The following is a 5448-nucleotide window of genomic DNA, read 5'->3' as shown; positions in this document are numbered from 1 at the left end:
AGCTTGTCACTCAGAAACGTCGCGAGTGAGTGAGGCATTGGTGGGAAGGTTAACATAATAAAGGCCATATGTATATTATATATATATATATATATATTTCCCTATTTTATTATATATATATATATATATATATATATATATATATATATCTTAATCAAATTCGGGAGGTGATTCGGGACCCAAAAACAAGCAAAAAAGTTCATACAAACATAGGTCCGGAAATGAGCCGTTTCCGAGTTATAGCCATTTTTATGTTCAAAAATCGTAATTTAGAATCCGCTTGGCATCCCTCTTTCTTAATTATTTCTTAAATTAAAAATTTTTATTTTTAAATATTTTTAATTTTTTTAATTTTAATTTTTTTTCAATTTTTCAATATTTGTAAATACGATTACATTATTTAAAAAAAAAAATCAGTTGTTTTCACGGCTATTCAAAATCAGTTGTTTTCACGGCTACTTGAAATCAGTTGTTTTCACGCCTATTCAAAATCAGTAAGTAAATCACGGCTTTTCAATAAGTTTCAAATTATTATTTAACAACACCTTACTTTTAGGTTGTATCTAATCTTTCCGTATTTATCAATGGATCGTTTAAGTTTTAATGAATTAGCTGATATGCATCTTATGTATGGTCTTGCTCAAAGTAATGCTCCCGAGGCAAGAAAGTTATACATTCAGTCTTTTCCAAATCGAGATGTACCGGGAATAGCGTCTTTTCGAAATGTAGACAGAAACTTGAGATAATTTGGTAATTGTAATTTAAAAAAATTGAAAATAAAAATTTACGATTTTTGAACATAAAAGTGGCTATAACTTGGAAACGGCTCATTTCCGGACCTATGTTTGTATGAACTTTTTTGCTTGTTTTTGGGTCCCGAATCACCTCCCGAAGTGGAGTAAGCGATTTTTCGGACACCCTGTATATATATATATATATATATAGCAAAGACAATTAAAAAAGGCCAAATTTCGAGCAATAATGAGTGTATAAAATTTATATATTCAAATTACAAATTACAAATAAAATGGTTTACGTTTCGGCCATACTTGGCTTTCCTCAGAACCGCAATTTCATAAATACGTCGAATACAAATAAAGGACTCGGATACAATCCGGCGCTACGATTTATTGTCGAATGTTAGTCAAATTTAACGCTAAATCGGTCGTCCATTACGTTGCAATGCTTACGTGCGTCCCTGAGGTTGGTGCGAACGAAAGCCATTGTCGCCAGACCCTCTTAGTGGCAACTGGATCAAATTTTGAAATTTTGTAGGAACACGCGAATTTAATAATTGAGTTTGACTCGTAAAAGTGGACTTACATAAGCGGTCGGTACCACAGGAACGCAAGAGAATTCTTTCCATCGTCAATTAGGAGCGAGTGTTCGTAGTTAAATATCGCAGACGACCGAGGAAACATTCCCATCGCAAGGGCAGAGCAGCGGAACGCAAGCGAATTCTTTCCATCGTCAATCAGGAGCGGGTGTTCGTAGCTAAAGATCGCAGACGACGAGAAAACGTTCGCATCGCAAGGGCAGAGCAACCAGTAATAATTGTTATTAGTATGTTTATTTATGACAACAGCCGCAACACATCAAAATAAGCCTCGTTTAATAATTCTGTGTCTTTGTTTGAATTTATGCCGTTAGGCTGCTCTTTGATGTGTATCATTTCTGCCGTCAATCTTTTTTTATAATTATGCTCCACCTCTAAGACCTCCACATTGTCCCAGTCGAAAGCATGATTAAATTTGGTAATGTGTTCTGAAACTACCGAATGCTTGGACGCATCTAATCTAATATTAGCTTGATGGTCTTTTATTTTAGTACGTAGTTGCCTCTTGGTTTGGCCGACGTAAGAGGCATCACAATTCTTACAACAGATTTTATAAATAACATTATTCTTCGACGATTGAGCGCTCTTATCTTTCTGGACTTTTATGATGTTGTTTAATTTGTTTAGAATACGGTATCCCACGGAATTCTCTGATTTGATGACCGCTGAGATGATAATTTCAGAAGTATCTTTTAAATAAGGCATAACAATAAAACTTTTCACTTTTTGCGAACGTTCAGAATCATCGTCTATATTATTGTGTAGAATCGCTAGAGTGTAAGAAGAAATATTCTTTCTTGGAGATATATTCTTTCTGCAACCATTCTTTAATTAGCGCATTTAATTCTCTTTCAATTCTGGCTGACGGATTTCTTTTAATCACTACATAGGTATCTTTGTCACTAAGCATTATTTCCATTTTTTGAATGTACTCATTCTGGTTTAATGCTACAGTGACATTACCTTTATCAGCCCTTGTAAAGATAACATCTGGGTTGTTTTTTTGGAATTGAATCGCGTAATTATACCTTGCAATGAGACAACGATCGATCGGTGTAGTGTGTGGTCTTTTTTGTAAGAATCTGGAGAACTGAGGTATCGCCACGTTACGAATTCTAATTTGGTTGTCAATCGTATGTTTACTTCCATTACTTTCCAAATCTTTAATAAACTCATGTATGGCTTTCTTCTTATTAATAGAAAACGGTAAACTAAAATTATCACCGAGCTGTAACAACGATGAGATTTCGGTGGGAATATTAACATGAGACAAATTCATGAACCATTTGTTGTTAACAACATTTAGCGGATTAGTAGAGTTATTCAAAAATTGAATTGGTTTAATGGAAATATTGATATCCAAACCAGAATCAGAAAGATCAAATTTAATATTGTTAATTTTCTCCCTTCCAATGTCTGCATCATTGCACGAGAATTCAATAGGTTTAATTTTATTATAGAATTTAATTTTCTCCGATTCTAACAACCACTCGAGTTTCTTTTCGTGTACGGATGTTAATTTATATTTAAAATTTTCAAATGCTCTAGCGTGATGTGAAATAATCGGTTGCCAAATATTTATAGGTAAACAATTATAAAGAAAACGAGAACAGGATAATAACTTTCTTTTAAGGTCATCCAAACATTTGTGAGAATCAAATATCTCGATTTTTAAACTGTCCGTTCTGAGAACGTGCACTAACCTTTCGATTCTTCGCACGGATTTGTAGTGAGATACTCGCAAATTATTCCTGAACATATGTATAAGATACGATGGAAAGACATGGTGATTTCGATGCGTCCAAGCATTCGGTAGTTTCAGAACACATTACCAAATTTAATCATGCTTTCGACTGGGACAATGTGGAGGTCTTAGAGGTGGAGCATAATTATAAAAAAAGATTGACGGCAGAAATGATATTCCAGTAAGCAAAAAACCATTATTACAATGTTATTGCAACGATATTCTAGAACTTGTAATGTTGTTAAATATGTAGTTCTTAATGTTGTATAGAACATCATTATGAACATACTTTGACCACGATTCCGAAATTTCAGTAATGTTGAAATGGGAGTGCCATAACGTTGCAAATAACATTGCGCTAAGGTTTTTCTATCATTCCTGTAATGTTTTTGAGATAAAAATTTAAACGTACTATCAACTTTATTACAATATTATATTAAGATTACCGTAATGTTAATTCTAACATTTATTTAAAGTTTTTATTGATGTTTTATTTCTATTACAGGCAACATGTTTTCAATAAATATGCAATAGTAATAAAATATCTCAATATTTATTGTCTAATTATTATTTAGATTGCTTTTTTATAGACCAGGCTTGGACAACTTTGAGCTCCAGAACCACGACACTTCTTTTCTATCCACGGAAAGTGGGGGAGTGTCGTGGGTCCGGAGCTCGAAGTTGCCCAGGCCTGTTATATACCAATCTGCATTAGGGAATAATTCACTAATTATCATAAAAAAGTTTTATTTATATAAAAATAATATATACCATATATTACAGTTTTCAGTTTATCACAATAATATCTTTGGTGAAGATCACTGATCCTAGCGTAAGGTTTTGGGATAAAACTCATCTTTCAAATAAAAAAATTTGTTACTATAATAATCACTCGCGCGGAGCCACGCAAGTAAGATAATATATTTATCACTTCCTGAAAAATAAAAGTAGAATTAAATTAGTGAAAAAGCTACTTATAAATTATAACGCGGCAAACTATAATAATTTTATTTTATAGAGAGTATATACCGAAATACATTACATTACCTTTTTAATGTTTTTTTTTCCTTACGGACGTTTGCGAATCTGAACCACTCCATTACAAAGTGTTGAAAATCTTTTTCTGTATTCCGAGGAAATATTGCTCTAAAAGCTTCTGAAATAAAAAAAATTCAATACAGTTTATTGTTAGATGAAAGAAATAAATAATGTTAATTTAACGGCAATTAAAACTTATGATAATTATTGAAATAACACAAAAGTTTCCGGAATAGTTTACATATATACTAAATCGATCAAAAATATTAGTTTATGGATATATATATTTTTTTTTTATTTCGTAAGAATTTTTAACGTGTATGTGTGTCCTGCTTTTTAACGATGATTGCTACAAAAAATAAGGAGACAATTTTAATAAATTTTGAGACATAAAACATAGCATTTAATACTGCAAGTAATATATACATTTCTTAAAAAATTACTTACTTTTAATGCTCAGAATTGTATGTGTGCGTATCTCCAATTTTATAATTATTTTTTTGGCCAGTTCATGAACACATGGAGGCTAAGTCATCAGAAAATGTAGCCCTCAAACTTCTTCTAATAAAATTCTTTTTATGTTTCCCTCCAATTAACATAACCTTGTTCACCTGAAAAATTTATACTTGTAATTCTATATAATGCAGTTTATTAGTATAAATTGCAAGGAAAATAATTCAGAAGACTTTTAAAATATAATAACACATATTATAGGATATTATAGAACATATTAAAGGACATATATTATAGATATAAGTTTGTAAGATTAAGAGTCAGAGTAACCATTTTTGGTTTTGAACGCATTGAGTGCTCCTCCTCAAGATTCTATTTGATCGTTTTATACATAAAATATACAGTTGAATACATTATGGAGATTAATACAAATACATTTTGATTTTTGAAGGACACCATATTTGAAAACTTTACCGATAAAATTCTACCTTCTTTTAGAAAGTTTACATATATCGTATTGGTTGCATAGAATTACAAATGCTTTTACATAATAAAAATAGGTGTAAATCAATTAGAGCATTTGCTCAATATATTACAAAAATGATTTAAAAATTTCAAAGTAAAGATCTCGAGCTGTCAGTGTAAATATTTATTTGTTACAAAAATTGTTTATATATTATCAGTATGTTTGCTCCGTTAAAGAAAATTGTAAAAAAATATTACTGTACCATTTCCATTAAATTTAAAAGCTTAAAAATATATGAAAAGTTTGCAAGAAGATTTTTATATATAAATACTTAAGCTTTCTGCTAAATATGGTAAAACAAAGCAACACACATTTATATATAGAAGATCCATATATGCATAAAAGACTTGA

At 30.9% G+C, this 5448-nt stretch overlaps 1 long non-coding RNA gene across 1 annotated transcript; it reads right to left on the bottom strand.

The window, feature by feature from the left end:
- Positions 1 to 3810: 3810 nt before the first annotated feature.
- Positions 3811 to 5155, bottom strand: LOC112453401. The gene is made up of 3 exons (XR_003040607.1): positions 4566 to 5155; positions 4128 to 4236; positions 3811 to 4014 (listed from the first exon to the last, which is right to left on the bottom strand). It is a non-coding gene; the product is annotated as an uncharacterized LOC112453401 (long non-coding RNA).
- Between the last annotated feature and the right edge of the window lie 293 nt (positions 5156 to 5448).

This window comes from Temnothorax curvispinosus, unplaced genomic scaffold (genome assembly GCF_003070985.1).
Source record: "Temnothorax curvispinosus isolate PA1 unplaced genomic scaffold, ASM307098v1 QBEX01004301.1, whole genome shotgun sequence".
NCBI classification, from domain to species: Eukaryota; Metazoa; Arthropoda; class Insecta; order Hymenoptera; family Formicidae; genus Temnothorax; species Temnothorax curvispinosus.
Note: the sequence above shows the minus strand (reverse complement) of the source record. Positions and strands in the feature narration are given on the sequence as shown.